This window comes from Eleutherodactylus coqui, chromosome 4 (genome assembly GCF_035609145.1).
Source record: "Eleutherodactylus coqui strain aEleCoq1 chromosome 4, aEleCoq1.hap1, whole genome shotgun sequence".
NCBI classification, from domain to species: domain Eukaryota; kingdom Metazoa; phylum Chordata; class Amphibia; order Anura; family Eleutherodactylidae; genus Eleutherodactylus; species Eleutherodactylus coqui.
Genome location: NC_089840.1, coordinates 276985037 through 277007444, shown reverse-complemented (window position 1 = coordinate 277007444; position 22408 = coordinate 276985037). Strand labels below are relative to the sequence as shown.

The 22408-nt window shown below is 44.2% G+C and overlaps 1 protein-coding gene and 1 pseudogene across 1 annotated transcript in view; both read right to left on the bottom strand.

The window, feature by feature from the left end:
- The window catches only part of LOC136626716 (zinc finger protein 27-like), a 659137-nt gene that overhangs the window by 304232 nt on the left and 332497 nt on the right, over positions 1-22408 (bottom strand). The gene's annotated exons all lie outside the window — the stretch shown is intronic.
- Positions 16588-22408, bottom strand: part of LOC136624988 (zinc finger protein 420-like) — a 126881-nt pseudogene continuing 121060 nt past the window's right edge.

Here is a 22408-nt window from a genome sequence, read left to right as displayed (position 1 = left end):
TTATATTGCTGATAGCCTGAAGAAGAGGTAAATATGTCCATCTGGTTCCGCAGTTGCAGATGGTTTCTCCTTTGTGAAGAAGAAAGATTGAGGTCTTCAATGAGTCTGGATTTCAGAGAACTTAACAAGATCACTAAGCACAACCCTTATGCGTTACCACTCATTTCCAATCTATTTAACCAGTTAATTGGAGCCAGCTGGTTCTCTATGTTGGACTTGCACAGGGCATATAACTTAATATGAATCAGAGAGGGAGATGAATGAGAAATGGCCTTCAAAATTCTTGAAGGGCATTTTAAGAAACTGGTGGTGTCTTTTGGTTTGACTAATGATCTCACAGTGTTTCAGGCCTTTATTAACTAAGTTCTTCAGAAGTTCATTGGACGTTTGGTGCTAGTAGGTTCATTAGGTGTTACAAGCACTTCACGAAAACAATTTGCTAAAAGGGAGAAGTGAATTTTTGCCATACAGGAGATTGCATGTTATAACCACTGGAGGTTTCAAGATGGATCCAGATAAAGTCCAGATAAAGTTCGATCTGTTTTGGATTGGGTTCAGCCATAGAATTTGAAGGATTTCAAAAGATTCTTGAGGTTCGCTAACTATTACTAAAATTTTGTACAAGGATTTTCTTTAATGGTTTAACCATTCACGCATATGACCAAGAAATTTTCTTTTCATTCTAAATAGTTTCTGAAAGTGTTATCGTGTTTATCGTCTTGTAAAAGGTGTTTTGCTGCGGCTCCTATTCTTATACAGCTGGATTCGTCCAAACCTTTTGTGGTGTAGGTAGACGCCTGAGAGGTCGGGTGGGAGCAGATCTGTCTCAAGGCACTATTAAGTTGAAAACTCTTTGCCGTTATGCTTTCTTTTTGAGGAAGTTTATCTCCACCGAACACATTTATGACATAGGTTACAGAGAGCTGTTGGCTATTAAACACTCAAGGAGTGACGACATATCCTTTAAGGGACTCCGTGTAAGGTGACATTTTTATGGATCACAAAAATCTGATATATTTGGCTAAAAAACTAGGTAGGTGCGGTGGTCATTATTCTTTTCTCGTTTTAGCTTTGTATTCACATAGAGACCTCTAGGAATTTTGTCCCCATGGACTCTGGCAACTATTCTGTCCGTAGTAGTGGTGCTGTCAGCAGTGTCCTTGGATCTGGAGGAGCAGATTCTTCAGGCCCAAGACATGGCTCCTTCAGGTCTGCAAGAGGGGAAGATTTTGGTTTCACTACATTTGAGGCTTCAAGTACTCTCTGAAATGCATAGTTCCGTTCTGGCAGGACATTCTGGGATAAATATTTGAAAGTTGGTAACTAGAATCATTTAGTGGCCATCTTTAACACCAAATGTTTTTATTTATGTTTCCACTTGTGGAGTTTGTGCTAGAAGCAAATCGGCTTGGAGTCTCCCTGCCGGGAAGTTGTTGCGCCTCCCTGTTATTGAGAAACTTTGGACCCATCTGTCCATGGAAATCATTACTGACTTGCCTTCCTCTGAGAAGGAAATGCTGTTATTTGGGTGGTGGGTGATTGATTCAGCAAGGTGTGTAATTTTATTGCTTTGCCTAGTCTTCCTATTTTGAAAACATTTGCTAAATTGTTCATAGCTCATGTTAGGTTACACGGGGTGCCATCTAATATGGTCTCCAACCAGTGTGTGCAGTTTGTATCTAGGTTCTGGTTCTTTGTGTGTCACCGGTTGTAGTACAGCTGTCCTTGTCTTCTGCTTAACATTCAGAAAGAAATGGTCAGACGAAAAGGTGTAACCAATCTTGTAGAGGTACCTGCGATATTTTGGTAATGATAAATAAGGAGGGCTGATTGGAGTATTTACCTCTAGCAGAATTTGCTTTGAACAACAGATCATTAGAATCGATGGGAACATCTTCTTTTCTTTGTAATTATGGTTTCCACCCATTTTGGTTCATTTTCTAAATCTATGTCTAAGGGGCCTTAAGAATGGTTTTTCATACAGCCTAAAATGTGTAATTTTATTGCTCTGCCTAGTCTTTCTAACTTGAAACCTTTGGCTAAATTATTCATAGCTCATGTTAGGTTACACGGGATAGCATCTAATATGGTCTCCAACCAGGGTGTACAGCCTGTATCTAGGTTCTGGTTCTTTGTGTGTTGCTTGTTGCAGTACAGATGTCTTTGTCTTTTGCTTATCATTTAGAAACAAATGGTCAGATGGAACGGTGTAACCAGAGTCTTGTACAGGTACCTCCAGTATTTTATTATAAATAAGGAGGGCTGATTGGGGTATTTACCTCTAGCAGAATTTGCTTTGAACAACAGATCACTTGAGTCGACGGGAACATCTTCTTTTCTTTGTAATTATGGTTTCCACACATGTTTTGGTTCATTTTCTAAATCTAAATCTAAGAGGCCTTAAGAAAATTAATTTAATATTCATCCAGCCTAGAGGCGGTTTTGGAAAAAGTCCAAAGAAATCATAAAAGAAACCGTAAAGACTTACAGAAGGTTAATAATCAGTCAAAGGGGTTTAGTTATCAAGTGGAAGATTGCGTCAGTTGTCTAATAGAAGCATGACGCTTAAGCAACCAACTTCCAAACTGGGTCCTCGTTTCATTGGACCTTTTAAAATCAAGGAAAGCATTACCCATTAACCCCTTGAGGACATGGCCTATTTTGTCGTTGAGGACCAAACGATAATTGGTATTTTTTCATCTCCATTTTTCAACAGCCATAACTTTTTTATTTTTCCGTTGACGCGGCTGTATAAGGGCTTGTTTTTTGTGTGGCGAACTGTAGTTTTTAATTGTACCATTTTTGGGTACATAGGCTATATTGTAAAACGTTTATTATTTTTTTTATGATCATAGGGACAGAAAATGCATAAATTCTGCCATAGATTTTTGGGGTTTTTTTTAGAGCGTTAATTATGCAGCATAAATGACACACTACGTTTTTTTGTGTGGGTCGGTATGGTTACAACGATACCAAATTGTTATATTTTGTTTAGGTTTTTCCACTTTTCCATAATAAAAGCCCTTTTTTAAAAAATTTTAATTTTTTTCTAAACTCAGTGCATTTAAAGTCCTGTAACTTTTTTTTATTTTTCCATGGACTGTGCTCTGTGAGGGCTTATTTTTTGCGAGACGAGCTGTAGCTTTTATTGGTACCATTTTGAGCTACATATGTTTTTTTATCACTTTTATTCTGTTTTTTGGGATGCAAAATGCTAAAATGCTGGTCTTGAGGCCCCTCCTCTGCTCTTACACAAGTTGCTAGTTTTCGTACTTTGTTCAGGGCTTGTCTGCTACTATCTGCATCCGTATACTTGCATGTTGGTATTTTCCTTAGATACCCCCATCTGTGACAGAGGTTTTATTAAGTAGACCAAAAAAAGAAACCACACCTAGCAGTAGTTTCATTTGGGCATGAGCTGTCAAGTCCTCCTAGAGTTTGCTGTGCATCTTTTAGTTAGGTTGCTGTTTGTTTATTTCTTTCTCTTTTTTTCTCAGTGGGGTTATTTTTTGCCTTGCTTTTCCTATGGATCTCATTGAGGCATTTTCTAACCAGCTTAGGTCTCTAGCTATTAAAGTTCTGTCACATCCACCTATGACATATTGGATCCGTAACTCGCAGATTGCACACAAATGTCAGAAGACTTTTCACTAACCTTGCACTGTCGCATTCCAACTGAGGGAAGTGTACCTTGGGCTTTATTGATCAATTTAAGGCCTTTGACTCGGTGGAGTAGATATATCTGTGGGAAGTAATGGCTCATTTTGGGACAACCTTTATTAAGTGGGTACCACTCCTATGTCTAAGCAGTTTTCCCTGGTAGAGGGATGTGTCAGGCCTGTGCTCTGTCCCCAGCTGTCTTTGCTATTGCGATTGAGCCACTTGCAATAAGGATTCGAGTGTCAATGGTGGTCAAGGGGTTCCGATTGAGAACTCATGAAGAGGGGGTGGCATTCTACGCAGATGATACTCTTCTCTTTCTGCACGACCCAGAATCCTGTTTAGCCTCAGTGCTATCATTTTTTAACATTTACGGAGAGTACTCCAGAGTAAGGGTTAACTGGGATAAAACTGGGCTGTTGGCGGTCGATTCCCCTGCGGCATCACTAGCCCTCCCTGCCCTCCCTGGAGTGGACAGATAGCGTCACCTATTTGAGAATAGTGGAGCGGAGATCTACTATTTTTACACAGATAATCCTGCTCCACTTTTGGACTGAAGAGACATGGCAATGCCATGGGCTTCACTCCCATTGACCCTAGTTGGCCGTATAAAACTAAATAAAATAAAGTTATTGCCCAAATTTTTGTACATATTTCAGAACGCCCCTATTCTGATGCCTAAAAGATTCTTTACAGTTCTCCATAAAAAATACTCCTTTGTATATTATGGCGGGGCTCCACTCCAAGAATAATGTTGGAAACTCTCTGCCTTCCCACAGATGGAGGCGGGGGGGGAGGGGGGGGTTGGCCCTTCCCCATTTCTACTGTTACTACCTGGCTAGTCAATTGGTATGTGTGGGGTGGTGATTGTCGTCTACCAACTCTAATCCAGTGGTGGGACTTGAGCGCAGAGTGGTGAGCTCAGAACAAAGTTTGAGAGACTTATTACCAAGGGGCCCAACTAACACTGCCCTTCATTTGAAACTTGATGAGACAACTAAATTGTCTTCACATACCCCTCTATAGTGTAACCCCCACCTCGCACACTTGCAATGTATGCCTGGTATAGTCTTCTGGAGATGCCACGGGATCACTGCCCTCTCAGTTGTTGGTGAATGTTGCGTCTTCTGTACCTTTTTACGATTGCATACGTGCTTTATCCTCCCTATTTGCTCCCTTTTTAGGTATTTTCAACTTTGCCACATCCTCAGAGCCCAATTTGAGGGCCCCAGTATCTCCCTTGTTTAGACTCGGCTGGAGGAGTTGGCACAGATGGCTAATATCCTGAAGCTGCTCTCCTGTTTCTATAGACAGCTGACACGTAGCCTTGCTTCACTGGGAGACAGGGCTCTTGTAAAATGGGGCTTAGACATACCCGGCCTGGACTCGGATGACCGGAGAGGCCTTTTGGCAGGCTCTGGGCCTCCCTTAGTAAGTACTAGAGACAGTCTAATACAAATCAAGTTCCTTTATAGAGTTTATTTTACTCCTAGCCATCTAAACGCTATGGGCTTATCTCCTAGTTCAGACTGCCCAAGGTGCTTGATGGATGCAGGCACAAATATGCATATGTTCTGAGTTTTACAAGCTTATTGAAGGGATTTTCTTGAGTTCATGGAGACGCATCTGGGAGCACCACATATTATACATCCTATGGTCTGTCTCTTTGGCTTTGTGGAAGACATTCCGGTCGATGCGGGAGCACGCACCCTATACAAATTGCTTTTTTTCTATACTAAAAAAAGATCCCGTTAAGGTACTTTTTACTTTCTGCTTCACAATATTGGGGGGTGCACTCTCACTCCCATCAGGAAAACTTTTTGCTCCCTCCCATGTTCTACACAAGCCCTATGCCTTGTTTTAGGTTTTGTTCCTCCTACCTATCACCAGCCCTGTGAATCCTTGAATTCCTTTTATCTTATTGGTTACTATGTTCAATGTGTTAAAGTGTTTTTGTTATCCTTCCCTTCTAGCTTTAGAAGATTCATACTTATGTCCACATTCATAATTGCATTTCCTACACTTTTGTTATGGCAGTAAATATTTACTCTTTTAATGCAAATGGGCTGAACTCTCCCTTCAAAGAGCCTCTTTGGGAAAGATGCTGTGAGTGCTAATGCTGACATTATATGTATTCAGGAAACCTACTTCATGGCCTTCAAATGCCCAACTTTTACACATAAAAAATTTCCCATAATGTTCTCAGCATGCTCCGTTAAAAAAACAACCGGGAGTCCTGGTAGCATTTAGAGATTCAATTTATCTCAAAGTTAAGTTCCAAGAAATAGATCAGAAAGGCAGATTTATCATTTTATCATGTCTGATAAATGCGACCTCTTTTACTCTGGTGAATATCTACGCTCCGAAATCTGCCCAAATAAAATTCTTAAACAAAATTCTTAAAAATGTAAGAAGCTTCAAGGTGGGAAAATGGACTATATGTGAAGATTTCAACGTTGTACTGGATAAAAATCTAGACCCCACAAGACGATCTGCTGGATACACCCTGGTATTGTCCCCTTGGCTCTAGAGTGAAGCCCTCTTTGATACATTCAGGCGTTTAAATGCTTCGGCAGGGAATGTACTTTCTATTTATCTAGGCATAAATCCTTCCCCAGAATAGACTTGGCCTTGGTGGATAGATGACCCCTACCCAACATATCTTCTTCCCGGGGGTAATGACCTGGTCCGATCATGCGCCAATAGAAATCTCCATTTATTTGAACCATGGTAGGGGAGCTGCTATATCGTGGAGAGATAATCTCTATAATGACTATTTTAAACTTAATCCCACCCGAGAAGTAAACGCTCTCGCGGTCTGGAATGCACATAAGGCATACATCAGAGGTATCATTATTAAATAGAGATGAGCAAGCACCGAAATACATTGGGTGCTCGGTACTAGAGTCGAACTTTCCGTAACGCTTGAGAGCTTGTTTCGAGTAACGAACCCCATTGAAGTCAATGGGTGAGTCGAGCATTTTTGTATAGGACCAATGCTCTGCATAGGGAATGATTTGTGAAACACCTGAAAACATCAGAAAGTCATGGAAAAACTACAGAAATGGATAGGGAATGGCAGGGGCAGCATGCGTGGCTGCATCTGAGGCTCCCAGGTCCCACTATTAAACCAAAATGGGGCAAGAGCCTGGGGGTCACCCCCCTAACTATTTACTTGGGACAGACCCTCATTAGCAAGGCACACGCACTGGCACATCTTAGCCAAGCACCACACTAGCTGCAACCATGGACAATCACTGCCTGTGGGTGACACCGCTGCCTCTTCTCCTGGGTTACATACCGGCATTGTTGTCCAACCGACCCTGCGTCCACAGCACACACAAAATTTTCCCTGCGCAGCATTCATCTACCCTCATGCCACACGCTCGCTTCATAGCCACACTACTCTCATGTCAATTTTTAAGTGCGTCTGTGATGGGGAGGTATCGGAGAAACAATGCAGAAGGTTGGCAGAGCCAGGGAGCGACCCTCTTTGAAAGTATAGGCGATAGCCCACAAGGCTGATGAGAATTGATGATAAATTGAAGTATGATCATAATTCCAATTCCGTGCCACCTCCATCACAAAATTGTCAGGAGCCACAAATGTGGGCATAAAGGGGACTCAGGTGCCAGCACTTCTACAGATCTTCACAATGCAGCAGCGCATACTAACACCAAAAGATTGGTTTGAAGCAGGTGGTGTCACCAAAGTAGCCACCACAGGTATACAGTGACCCTGTTAAAAGTCTCATTATATCACTAACGCTTCCTGTGAATGCTCCAATCCAATATCTCGGATAACTGTGGTAATTTGTAGCACGAGAGATAATACATGCTGACCAACGCAGATCCACAGACTCCAAGCAGTAGGTGGCATAATAAGCCCGAGAAACCATGACCGAGGTAGGACCCGCAATACTCTGTGTGGGAAGCACGTGAGCGGGCCCAGGGTCAGGCTCGCTCCCAGCCTCCACTTTGTGTGACCCAAGGTGCTGTGAGTTACACAGCAATGGAAAATCCATGTGTCCCCACACAATTCTGTGTAGGTGTCAGATAGCTGAACACCGCGCTAGGAAAGTCATCTGTGCCCTACCCAAGTCATTCAGTGTACTTGTGCCAGATAGCTAAAACACCGCAATGGTCTTTGTGCACCCACAGCATAGGCGAGCCCATAAAACCCAAGGAAAGTATTAAACATGAAGCAATTGCAGTGCCCAAACATGGCAGAGTTTGGCCCCGCCCAGGACCTCAGCCTCTACACACCCTCAGCAATCGTGGGCATAAAGAGGACTGGGATGCTAGTACAACTGTGAACATCTCATTAAATCAGTCACGGTTGCTTTCATCGCTCCAAAGACTGGATGAACCATAAAAAAGTTCAACAGGCCAAACCTGGCACAGTTCCATCCCCCCCCCCCCCCAGGACTTCGGCCTCTGCCCACACCCTCAGTAATCATGGGCATAAAGCGGACTCAGAGGCTAGTACAGCTGTGAACGTCTCATTTAATTAGTTGCGGTTGCTTTCACCGCTACAAAGCCTGGATTAACCAGGAACAAGTTCCACAGACCTAACCTGGTGAAGTTGCATTTCCCCCAAGACCTCGGGCTCTGCACACAGCCTCAGCAATCGTGGGCATAACGCAGACACTGATGCTAGTACAGCTGTCAACGTCTTATTCAATTAGTTGCGGTTGCTTTCACCGCTCCAAATACTGGATTAATCAGGAACAAGTTCCACGGGCCCAACCTGGCGCAGTTGCATTTCCCTCAGGACCTCGGCCTCTGCACACACCCTCGGCAATGGTGCACATAAAACGGACTTCGATGCTAGTATAGCTGTGAACGTCTCATTAATGCAGTAACGCTCCTTTTGTTTGGCCCAAACTAGTGCCACAGATAACTGTGGTAACACGAGAGAAAATACATGTTGCCCAGTGCTGATCCCCTGACCCCAAGCAGGAGGAGGAGGTGGCATTACAAGGGCAAGAGACCATGACCAGGACCCGCTATAGTCTGTGTGGGAAGTATGTGAGCAGGCCCTGGGTCAGGCTCGGTCCCAGCCTCCACTTTGTGTGACCCCAGGTGCCCTGAGTTACATAGCAATGGGAAATCCATGTGTCCCCACACAATTCATTATGTGTAGGTGTCAGAGAGTTCAATCAGCACCGCAAGGGGAAAGCCATCTGCACTCTGCATTCTACCCAAGTCAGTGTATTCGTGCCAGATAGGTAAAACACCGCGATGGGAAGTCTTTGTGCACCCAGAGTATAGACAGACCTCTGTAACATTCCTGTAGCAGAAGTATAGCATATGGAGTCTTTTATCAACAGCACAGATTATGCCCTAATAGGGCCGGACAAGAATCCTGCAAAATGCAATCCAGGTCTGGATCCAAATCAGACCATCCAATAGTAATTCAATGAAGAAAACGATAGAGGCAGCAGTAGTGGTGCAAAAAAGTGAGGGTTTATTCCTCCCAACACAGAAAGAATGACGTTTCGACTCCTTCTTGTCTGAGTCTTTGACTCAGATAAGAAGGAGTCGAAACGTTGTTCTTTCTGTGTTGGGAGGAATAAACCCTCACTTTTCTGCACCACTACTGCTGCCTCCATCGTTTTCTTCATTGTAGCAGACGTATAGGCAGACCCCAGTAACAATTCTGTAGCAAAGGTAGAGGCAGACCCCTGTAACATTTCTGTAGCAGAAGTATAGGCAGACCCCAGTAACATTCCTGTAGCAAAGGTATAGGCAGACCCCTGTAACATTTCTCTAGTAAAAGTAGAGGCGGACCCCAGTAACATTTCTGTAGTAAAAGTATAGGCAGACCCCTGTAACATTTCTGAAGCAGAAGTATAGGCAGACCCCAGGAACATTTCTGTAGTAAAAGTATAGGCAGACCCCTGTAACATTTCTATAGCAGGAGTATAGGCAGACCCCAGGAACATTTCTGTAGTAAAAGTATAGGCAGACCCCTGTAACATTTCTATAGCAGGAGTATAGGCAGACCCCTGTAACATTTCTGTAGCAGAAGTATAGGCAGACCCCAGTAACATTTCTCTAGTAAAAGTAGAGGCGGACCCCAGTAACATTTCTGTAGTAAAAGTATAGGCAGACCCCTTAAACATTTCTGAAGCAGAAGTATAGGCAGACCCCAGGAACATTTCTGTAGTAAAAGTATAGGCAGACCCCTGTAACATTTCTATAGCAGGAGTATAGGCAGACCCCTGTAACATTTCTATAGCAGGATTATAGGCAGACCCCAGTAACATTTCTGTAGTAAAAGTATAGGCAGACCCCTGTAACATTTCTATAGCAGAAGTATAGGCAGACCCCAGTAATAGTTCTGTAGTAAAAGTATGGGCAGACCCCTGTAACATTTCTGTAGCAGAAGTATAGGCAGACCCCAGTAACATATCTATTGTAAAAGTAGAGGCGGACCCCAGTAACATTTCTGTAGCAAGAGTATAGGTGAAACATTGGTGTACCATGAGTGTAGGCGAAGGCGGGAAAAATTAGTTAGATAACAGTATAGACGAGGGCCAGAAAAATTAGTGTACCAAGAGTAGAAGTGTACCACTGAAAAATTGCTTAACCAAGAGCGCAGGTGAAACCCATAAATATTCTTTAAAGATACAGCTCGCTGTTGCATAATTTGTAACAGAACCTGCAGGCAGCCCTGTGAAAAAATTGGTTTCTGTTAAAGTATCAGTACTTTTGAAACGTTGAAAACTTTAAAAAAAATTGTAAGCAGAGCCTTTTGGGCTGCAGAAAAATTGGCAGTTCAGCGTGATGACATGCTGTTTTAGGAGGAGGAGTAATAATATCTAAGAGTGATTGACAAAGCTAATTCCCCCTTTTTTCCAGTGATAGCGAATGCTTTTTTTTCCGGTTGCAGCGAAACGAATCTTTAGATTCCACTGCTCTCCGCCGGTGGAGAAGAGAAGTCTGGGGAAATCCAGGCTTTGTTAATCTTTATGAGTGTAAGCATGTCGGCACTGGCAGTTGACAGGCGGGTACACTTATCCGCGATGATTCCCCCAGCTGCACTAAACACCCTCTCTGACAAGACACTAGCGGCAGGGCAAGGCAGCACCCCCGGGGTGTACAGCACAAGTTCGTGCCACGTGTCCAGCTTTGACACCCAATAGTTGTATGGAGCAGAGACATCACCGAGGACGGTGGTACGATCGGCTACTTACTCCCATCTTTTTACAGTGCTGCCTCCGACTCAGCCTTGACTGGGGAGTGGTGACACAGTCTTGCTGGGGAGCCATAAAGCTGGCAAAAGCCTTGGAGAGTGTTCCCCTGCTTGCGCTGGACATGCTGCCTGATCTCCGCGCCTCCCCTGCTACTTGGCCCTCATAACTGCGTCTTCTGCTACTAGCGGTGTCAGATGGGACGTTTAGCATCACTTTTTCCACCAGGGCCCTGTGGTATTGCATCACTCTTGTACCCCTTTCCTCTTCGGGAATGAGTGGAAAGGTTCTCATACCGTAGGTTGAGAAGGATGTACGCCCAGTAATCCATGTTGGCCAGAATGTGTCTAACGCGAGGGTCACAAGAAAGGCAACCTAACATGAAGTCAGCCGTGTGTGCCAGGGTACCAGTACACAACACATCGCTGTCCTCACTAGGAATATGACTTTCAGGATTCTTCTCCTCCTCCACAGCCCATAAACGCTGAACAGATTAGAGGCAAGCAGCATGGGTACCCTCTGCAGTGTGCCCAGCTGTCTCTTCCCCCTCCTCCTCCTGCTCCTCCCCCTCCTCCTCCAAAAGGCTCTGAGATATAGACATGAGGGTGGTCTGGCTATCAAGCGATATACTGTCATCCCCCATCTCCTGTTCCAACCGCAAAGCGTCGGACTTTACGCTTTGGAACGAATTTCTCAGCAGGCAAAGCAGCGGGATGGTAACGCTAATGATTGCAGCATCGCCGCTCACCATCTGGGTAGACTCCTTAAAGTTTCCAAGGACCTGGCAGATATCTGCCATCCAGGCCCACTCCTTGGTAAAGAATTGTGGAGACTACCACTACTCCTCCCATTTTGGAGTTGGTATTCCACTATTGCTCTACGCTGCTCATACAGCCTGCCCAAAATGAGAAGCATAGAATTCCACCGCGAGGGGACGTCGCACAGCAGTCGGTGATGTGGCAGCTAAAACTGATGTTGCAGGGTCCTCAGGGTGGCAGCGTCCGTGGCGGACTTGCGGAAATGTGCACAGACGCGGCACACCTTGCCGAGCAGATCAGGCAAGTGTAGGTAGTTTTTCAGAATCCGCTAAACCACCAAATTAAAGATGTGGGCCAGGCATGGCACGTGTGTGAGGCTGCCGAGCGGCCACCTGGTTATGGCCAGTAATGGCAGGAATAGCAGTGGGATGGTAACGCTAATGATTGCAGCATCGCAGCTCACCATCTGGGTAGACTCCTCAAAGTTTCCGAGGACCTGGCAGATATCTGCCATCCAGGCCCACTCCTCGGTAAAGAATTGAGGAGGCTGACTACCACTATGCCGCCCATGTTGGAGTTGGTATTCCACTATTGCTCTACGCTGCTCATACAGCCTGGCCAACAAGTGCAGCGTAGAATTCCACCGCGTGGGCCCGTCGCACATCAGTCGGTGATCATAAATCGCTGAACCACCAAACTGAAGAAGTGGGCCAGGCATGGCACGTGTGTGAGGCTGCCGAGCTGCAGAGCCGCCACCAGGTTACGGCCGTTGTCACACACGACCATGCCCGGTTAGAGGCTCGGCAGCGAAAGCCAGAGGTCTGTCTGCACTGTCAGACCCTGCAACAGTTCGGGGGCCGTGTGCCTCTTGTTACCTAAGCTGATTAGTTTCAGCACGGCCTGCTGGCGACGTGCTGCTCACACTTCTTCATTGAAGGTAGAGGTTGCATAGGAGGAGGGTTTAAAGGAGGTAGCATAAAACACAGCAGATACCAGCACCGAGGTAGGACTTGCTATTCTGGGTGTGGGTAGGACATGAGCGGTCCCAGGCTCTGACTCGGTCCCATCCTCCACCAAATTCACCCAATGTGCCGTCAGGGAGATATAGTGGCCCTGCCCGCCAGTACTTGTCCACGTGTCCGTGGTTAAGTGGACCTTCCCAATAACCGCATTGGTGAGGGAACGATTAATGTTGCGGGAGACGTGCTGGTGTAGGGCTGGGACGGGGGAAGAGGCAGTGGTGTGACCCGGAGGCGGTGAACGGCCTTCGTCCCACCTTGTGGGGTGCTTGGCCATCATATGCCTGCGCATGCTGGTGAGGCTGGTAGTGGTGGCTCCCCAGCTGATCTTGGTGCGACACAGGTTGCACACCACTGTTCGTCGGTCGTCCGTGCTCTCAATAAAAAAAACCTCCAGACCTTTGAACACCTTGCCCTCTGCACGGAGGCTTCCCGCGAGGGGTTGCTTTGGGAAACAGTTGAGAGGTTCTTCGCTCTGGCCCTGCCTCTACCCCTGGACACTCAACTGGCTCTTCCAATCTGTCCTGCTGCTGCACTTGCCTCCCCTCTGAAGCCCTGTCCTCAGTAGGCTTAGCAAACGAGGTGGGGTCAGTCACCTCATTGTCCAGCTGCTCTTCCTCTTAATCCACTGTGCGCTCCTTCCTTGGACTTACTGCCCTTACTACTACCTCACTGACACACAACTGTGTCTCATCGTCATCATCTTCCTCACCCACTGAAAGCTCTTGAGACAGTTGCTGGAAGTCCCCAGCCTCATCACCCAGACTCCGGGAACTTTCTAAAGGTTGGGCATCGGTCACGACAAGCACCCCAGGTGAGAGAGGAACCAGTTTTTCCCACTCATGGCAGGGACCCGAAAACAGTTCCTGGGAGTCTGCCTGCTCAGGATATGTAATTTTCATGGAGTGAGGAGGTTGGGAAGAAGGAGGAGAAGCAGCCAGAGGATTCAGAGTTGCAGTCCCTAGGCCGGGAGTAGTGGACTGAGTAGAAGACTGGGTGGTCGATGCATTGCTGGATGCATTTTCTGCCATCCACAACAGAACCTGCTTACACTGCTCTGTTTGTAATACAGGTCTACCACGCGGACCCATAAATTGTGATAAGAAGCTGGGGACCCCAGAAACTTGCCTCTCTCCTAATCCCGCAGCAGACGTCTGTAATTTACCTGGATCAGGAACTTGGCCTGTGCCCACACCCTCACTTGGACGTCCGCTTCCATGTCCTCAACTCTTACTCCTACTCCTCATCATGGCAGATTAGGAATAGAGCAGGGCCCAAATAAATTACCCCACTGTACAGCACTGACAACTGTGGCTTAATTCACCGCACACAGAGACTTGTAGATAGCGGAGGCTCTATGCTGTGACTTGAAAAAAGTAACCCGCTGTCTTGCGCTGATACCTAGGGGTAATTTATTGCTCACAGAGACTTGTAGATAATAGAGGCTGTGTGGAGTGGGAGAGGACTCTAAACCCAGTGGATAGTGCTGGTAACTGCAGCTATCTCAACCCCACCAACGGAAATGTCATTTTACCTCAGCAGTATAAGAAATAGCAACCAATCACAGTGCAGCTTTCAGTTTGAAAAAGGCTGGTTGTCCAGCTGAAATGTCATGCTTTCTTTGTCATGTGGGAATTGATTACTTTGGAATAAAGACATCTCTGGACACGGGAGGATGTGAAGTGAGTTTATGCACCTATTTCGCTCCTATCTCTATTTTAAAGACTGTTTGCATGTGGATACATGGTCTAGATCCTTACTAGGAGCGTGCAATCTATTTGGCCTCCCACCTACCATTGTGGTAAGAGTGTGTACAGCTGTGCACAAGAACTTTTCTATATAAGAAATAGCAACCAATCACAGCGCAGCTTTTATGTGACCTCAGCAGTATAAGATAACAACCAATGACAGCGCAGCTTTCATGTTACCTCAACAGTATAAGAGAGAGAAACCAATCACAGCACAGCTTTCATGTTACCTCCGCAGTATAAGAAAGAGAAACCAATCACATTGCAGCTTTCATGTAACCTCAGTAACATAAGATATAACAACTAGAGATGAGCGAACACGTTCGGCCCCGCCCCTTTTTCGCCCGAACACCGAACTTTGCGAACACTTCAGTGTTCGGGCGAAAAAGTTCGGGGGCCGCCGTGGCAGCGCGGGGGGGTGCGGCGGGGAGTGGGGGGGAGAGGGAGAGAGAGAGGGCTCCCCCCTGTTCCCCGCTACTGCCGCCCGCGCCGCCGCGCATCTCCCCGCCCCCCGGCGGCACCCGGACCTTTACGCGCGAACACTGCAGTGTTCGGCAAAGCCGGTGTCCGGGTGCGGATGTGTCCGTAACGGACACGTTCGCTCATCTTTAATAACAACCAATCACAGCGCAGCTTTTATGTTACCTCAGCAATATAAGAAATAGCAACCAATCAAAGCAAATCTTGAATTTAACCTCATTAGTATAAGTAGCAACTAATCACAGCGCAGCTTTCATGTTACCTCAGCGGTATAAAGAAATTGCAACCAATCACAGCACAGCTTATATTATACTTCAGCAGTATAAGAAAAAGCAACCAATCACAGTGCAGCTTTTATGTTACCTCAGCAATATAAGAAATAGCAACCAATCAAAGCAAATCTTGAATTTAACCTCATTAGTATAAGTAGCAACTAATCACAGTGCAGCTTTCATGTTACCTCAGCGGTATAAAGAAATTGCAACCAATCACAGCACAGCTTATATTATACTTCAGCAGTATAAGAAAAAGCAACCAACCATAGCGCAGCTTTCATGTTACCTCAGCAGTATAATATATAACAACCAATCACAGTGCAGCTTTCATGTCTACCTCAGCAGTATAAGGAATAGCAACCAATCACAGCGCAGCTTTCATGTTACCTCAGCACTATAGGAAATAGCAACCAATCACAGCACCAGCTTTCATTATACCTCAGCAGTATAAGAAATAGCAACCAATCACAGAGCAGCTTTCATTTTACCTCAGCAGTATAGAAAATAGCAACCAATCACAGTGCAGCTTTCATTTTACCTCAGCATTCCCAATATCCAGCAATTGTTTTGCGAAATGTTCGGCGGATGCATTATTTTGTAGTTGAACAGGCATCCCGCTGCTCACAATGCCTTTTTCTTTCGTGCTTCAGATGGAAATTGAACGATCTACATCTGGGTGGCATAACTGTCGACGATGCCCGCACGCGCCCCACTTATTGTAGGATAGATGTACTATGCCAGTAATCTTCCCAGGAGTGTACTCAGCAACTTTGCAAAGTTTCACTGCGATCGGATGAATGGTGTAGTAATGCATAAAGGACAAACAGACAGACATACATTCATATATATATAGATGATGATTCTCCCAAAAATCCTATATTATTTCCAGACCCTCCCAGTCCCCATCCCCAAATGACAGTTACTAAATTCCAGAAACAGCTCTCAGATTATGTCAGGAAGGGCAGAAAACCTAGGACCACTGTCTCAATTTTGTCTCTCCGCTGCACTCAGGGAGCTGCAGATGCACCCAATCAAGATGGTTACCGAGTATCAGCAATACATGACCAAATTAAAGCATGGATCAGCAAATCTCCTACCACTAGTGGGCCTAACACATTATTGGAATCCATCAACTTCAAATGCTTTAGGTCGCTTTTGATTGCGGTGACTTTAGCTGACTCCTTGAAATCGCTTTTGATGGTTCTTAAAGTTCCACCCACTGTAGATGCATCCCTGGGAGCCTGTAAAAAGTGGTGCTCTTGCGTTAATAGAGAATTTTCATTCCCACTTGGGTATATTCCCCTGGAAGTGATGGAATATTTTATTTCAGATCTTAATATTAAAACATGGGTGGGCAGGGGTATTAAAAACATCTCAAATCTTTTAAAGAATGATTCCCCTAAGTCATTTGCCTCCTTGAGAGAAGAATACTGAATTTATCAGATATTGTCAGATACGGTCAATCCATAAAATCTCTATAGCCGAGTCGATAGCCCATTGTCTAGGTCTTTTAGTTGAGTCATTGGTAAAAGGATGAGATAAACTGGGAAAAAGATATTGAAGCAATTTCCATGGAAAAATGCCTGAAAGCCTTTAGACTGGCTGCTCGGGCTTCTGGAGCTGCAAACCTAATAGAAACCCATATAAAATTAGTGACAAGATGATACCTGACCCCTGTCTCAATTAGCGAGACGAGGGCTGGGTTAGGCGGATGCCTGCTGGAAAGGCTGCAGGAAAAGTGGAAGTTTTCTGCATGTTTTCTGGTCCTGTCTAGAGTTGAGCGAACGTATTCTGGCGAGCTTGATGCTTGTTCGAGTATTAGCGTACTCGATGGTGCTCGTTACTCGAACGAGCATCAAATCGTGTTCGACCCCGCCCCAGCTTTTGGCTCCTCCCAGCTGTGACGTGCCTGTTTTGGCCCCTCCCCACCGCGATGCAGTGGGAGTCATTTGAAAATTTTTGGTCTGGCAGAAAGGGGGAGAGAGCGGGACAGAAGGGGAGAGAGGGAGAGGGAGAGAGGGAGAGAGAGAGACACACACATGAACCAAGAGGAAAAAAAAAACTCGGAACCCTGCGTTCCACATACAAAAATGCTCGAGTCTCGTATTGTAGTCAATAGAGTTCGTTACTCGAGTAGAGTTCTCGAATTTTATGAAAAGCTCGACTTGAATAATGCAGACCTGAGCATTTGGGTGCTCGCTAGAGATGAGCGAACGTACTCGGTAAGGGCGATTTCGCAATCGAGCACCGCAATTTTCGAGTACTTCACTACTCGGGTGAAAAGTACTCGGGTGCGCTGTTGGTGAGCGGGGGGTTGCAGCGGGGAGTGGGTGGGAGAGGGAGAGAGAGAGGGCTCCCCCCTGTTCCCCGCTGCTACCCCCCACTCCCCTCTGCAACCCCCCGCCCCACAGCGCACCCGAGTACTTTTCACCCGAGTAGTGAAATACTCAAAAATCGCGGTGCTCGATTGCGAAATCGCCCTTACCGAGTACGTTCGCTCATCTCTAGTGCTCGCTCATCTCTAATCCTGTCCCATCCTGAGGACATACTGGAATGAGGTTCTATCACTTATAAAGTGTATTCTGGGATGCAGGCCCCATGTGACTCAAAATATATGTTGCTATTTTTACATATAGATGACATCTCTTTGCCTCAAAAGGAGCTACTGGTCAATATTTTAATGGATGCCAAGCTCCTCATCATGAGACTCTGGAAATCCCATAACCCACCAACAAAGACTGAATTGATTAGGCTTATATCAGAACATAGTATATATGAAAAGATCATAGTTCTCCGTAACAATGCAATCACAAAATACAACAATATGTGGAACCATGGACTACCTATTTCCCTACATGACTTTTCTGACCCCCATCCCCCCCCGTTTTTCCCCTTGCCCCCTCAGTTGCTCCCTTTTCAAACTAGTTACTTTGTTCAAACTATATCTTATTGTAAAATATAAAAATAAGGAGAATAATTAGAATATTGATATATCTATGTTTCGCTCATAATCCAGGTCTACATAAATGTTATAAATGCTATTTGATACTCTTTGTGATTGTAAAACAGAATTGATGTAACTTCTGATTACTATCTTATGCAAATCTCAATAAAAATATAATTATTAAATAAAAAAGAATGTATATCAACTTCTATTCCAAGCCTCTGGAGAACATCATCTTCTGTTTGTTCTCTGTTGGACTACTGTACTAATAAAAAGTAGATAACTTTAAAAAGAAGATAAATATGGAGGAATTAATGTGGATCCTACAATCCTCTTTTTACCCCTTTGATGCCTGTTGTGCAACTTTGTGCAAATTATTGAACAATAAACAAAGACCGGGGGGGGGGGGGGGAGGGGGAGCGACAGACAGAGAGACAGACAGAAACAGAGAGACAGACAGAGACAGAGAGACAGACAGAGACAGAGAGACAGACAGAGACAGAGAGACAGACAGAGACGGAGAGACAGACAGAGACGGAGAGACAGACAGCGAGAACAAGGCGCAATGACCCAACACCTTCCATCCAGGGCATTGGAATGTTCCAATCATCGAGGTCACTTTTGATTCTTCAATAACATTTTAGCAAATCTTGTAAAATAAAAAGTACAAAATAACTGACACAGAAGATGGCTACTTGCTCACAAAATGACTACGCATAGGATAGAACATGGAGTCACATTTATTTCACTAACATCTGTGTGACCTGTCTGATGTACAGCGAGATGTGATTTCCACTTGAAACAGTTCCCAAATTCCAAACATGAATATGGCTTCTCCTCCATGTGAATTTTCTCATGTTTTCTAAGAACATATTTATTTGTAAAAGATTTCCCACATTCAGAACATGAAAATGCTTTCTCTATCCTCGGTGAGTTCTTTGATGTTTAACAAGATAGGCTTTATTTTTAAAACATTTCCCACATTCAGAACATAAATATGGCTTCTCCCCTGTGTGAATTATCTGATGAAACACAAGACTTGTTTTTTGGTTAAAACATTTCCCACATTCAGAACATGAAAATGGTTTCTCTCCTGTGTGAATTCTCTGATGTAACACAAGAATTGATTTTCGCTTAAAACATTTTCCGCATTCACAACATGAATATGGCTTCTCACTGGAGTGAATTTTCTGATGTGTCACAAGGTTTGATTTTCGGTTAAAACATTTCCCACATTCAGAACATGAAAATGGTTTCTCTCCTGTGTGAGTTCTCTGATGCGACACAAGAATTGATTTTCGGTTAAAACATTTTCCACATTCATAACATGAATATGGCTTCTCGCCTGTGTGAGTTCTCTGATGATTAGCAAGATCTGTTTTATTCTTAAAGCATTTCTCACATTCAGAACATGAAAATGGCTTTTCTCCTGTGTGAATTCTCTCATGTACAGCAAGATGTGATTTTCGTTTAAAACATTTTCCACATTCATAACATGAATATGGCCTCTCACCTGTGTGAATCATCTGATGTTTGACAAGATCTGTTTTATTCTTAAAGCATTTTCCACATTCAGAACATGAAAATGGCGTCTCCCCTGTGTGAACTCTCTGATGTCTGACAAGATGCCACTTCTGCTTAAAACATTTCCCACATTCAGAACATGAATATGGCGTCTCCCCTGTGTGAATTATCTGATGTCTGACAAGATGTGACTTCTGCTTAAAACATTTCCCACATTCAGAACATGAATATGATTTCTCCCCTTTGTGAATTCTGGGATGTACAGCACAATGTGATATCTGCCTAAAACATTTCTCACACTCAGAACATGAATATGGCTTCTCCTCTGAGTGAACTCTTTGATGTTCAACATTTGTTCCATAAATTGTATTTTGTTTAACATTCTGTAATGAATCAGAAGATGGAACCAGTTTAGAAGGATCAGGGGATAGATCTTTGCTGTGAAGGGCTGAGGGTATACTTGGGATAATAGCAGGCTCTTCATATGTATCTTGTATAATACCAGGATCTTGCACTTTACAAACTGTTATCAGATGTCGCTCTGAGCTCCTGGTGTCGTCATCTGCGAAGAATAAAATGGATTTTAATATTTTTTAATACAACATTACAATTACACTGATAGTTTATTACATTTGTATATAACAGTACAGGAATCACAGAGAAGTGCAACGTGTTTTGGAAGTTTTATAAATAGATTTACCTCTTTTTTTTCAAGCATGGAACATAAAGATATAAAGCCGCTATATGCTTTGCTGCTTACTTTATAAGCAAACTCCTCATACAGTAAGGAGCAAAGCCGCTATATATACCTTGCTCCTTACTTTATGAGAAGTTTGCTGGTGCCTGCAAACTCCTCATCCAAGCAAGTGCATCCTCTGTTTTTCTGTAAACTGCCAACTCATCACTGGGTGCATCGCTGATGTGCTGGACATTGGGAATATGAAGATACGTATCCTTGATGTTAATGGATGACAGAAACTCCCTTGGTTCCATGGACACAATCACAGATCTCAACGACGCCACACGGAACTGTTTTACCTTGACATATTGATTTAACCGCTTCAGATACAGAACGGGTCGGACAGTGCCACCCTCATTGGGTAACATAAAGAGATTGGAATAGAACCCCCTGCACTGTTCTGAAAGGGAAACAGGGACAATTCTACCCTGAGAGGAGAGAGCGTATATCGCATTAGCCAAAGCATTGGCCTTTGAAGGAAAGACCGAAATTCTGGAACCGAAGAAGTAATCTTGGCATAGCTCGAAGAGATAACCTCCTGAACCCAGATGTCTGAGACATAAGCGATTTAGTATTCCCCGAATTGGAAAAGTCATCCACCCACTCTGAATGCCTTGGTTGGGGACAGCCATACACACAGAAGATTCAGTAGAGTTGGACTTGGAGTATAGTGGTCAGGGCCCCATGATAGATGTGGTTTGTACGGAAGCCTTTGATTTTGGTCTTGCAAGGATTTTTTGTTATACAAGGTCTGGGTTCTGGAGCGGTAAAAGAAAAAAAAAACTGAGGCCTCTTCTGTGCAGAACCACGCATGGCTGGCTTTGTTTTGTGGTAGATGAGAACTCTTACCACCATTAGCTTCAGAAATAATATCGGCTAGTCGCGACTGGATGATGAAAATCAGTGCCACCTGGGATAAAGACAAAGAAGGACTTCTCCCGCATCACCAAGGGCTGTAGCAACATAAGACACGGGTTCCCTACACCAGGACCACCGCAGTGGTTTCCCAAGCTGTAGGGAGGACTGCAAAAGAGGAAAAAATGGAACTCTCTCCCATAGGGAAATCTTCATACCACCCAGGGGTATGCCACGCCAAGGAGCATCTACGACAGGGCTCGGTATAGGTAGAGAGGTCCTGGTGGGGGGTTTGGGAGTAGAGTGAAGGAATGTGGTTATACTGGCAGTGGGGCAGAAGAAAGGGGGGAAAAAAGAGAGGGGAAGAGGATACTTACTTCAGTGGAGAGAATATTCACTTAATCGCCAAAGATCGTATAGATCAGGGACTCTAAGCTAAAACTGATTAGCTGGTTTCTGCAGTAGGTGGTAGGAGGAGCTAACACTTTTTTTGCTTATTGTCCACCTCCTACTGGCAGTAACTATACCCACGGTCTTCAGCTGTGACTCTCAATGCAATGGTTAAGAAATATATATATTTTTTTACTAGGATGATAAAAGGCGAAAATGAAATTAATAGAAAAAATGAAAATATTGGTATCACTACATGCATAAAGGTCTACTTGAGTATTCATAAAAAAAACAAAAAAACAAAACAAACAATAGGCAGTGGAAAAATTGCATTATTTTTGGTCACTCCAAGAAGAAAATTGAATGAAAAGCTATCAAAAGGTTATATGTTCCCCAAAATCGTACCAATGCAAACTATAGTTCACCCTGAAAAAGCGAGCCGTCACACAGTCCTATCAGTGGAAAAATGCTAAAAATAATGAGGGTAAAATATAGCATTAGAAAGACATTATTTTTTCTAACAAAGGTATTTAATTTGTAAGCATTACTAAATATAAAAGAGCTGTATGAATTTAGTATCCCTGTACTCGCACTGACCCTCAGAATAAAGACTTTTCATGTTTACTTCACCATGAAAACCGCAGAAATGACCCCCCCACCCCAAAGTGGAGCAGCTGTGGTCCTTTTCCGACTTCACCCACTTAGAGATTTTTAAAACCATTGAAGTTCATGTTTTTATGGGGACTAAAAAAAAAAAATAGTAAGAATAAGCTTTAAAAAGTTTTACTAATTATTAAAAAAAATAAAAAGTTATAAAA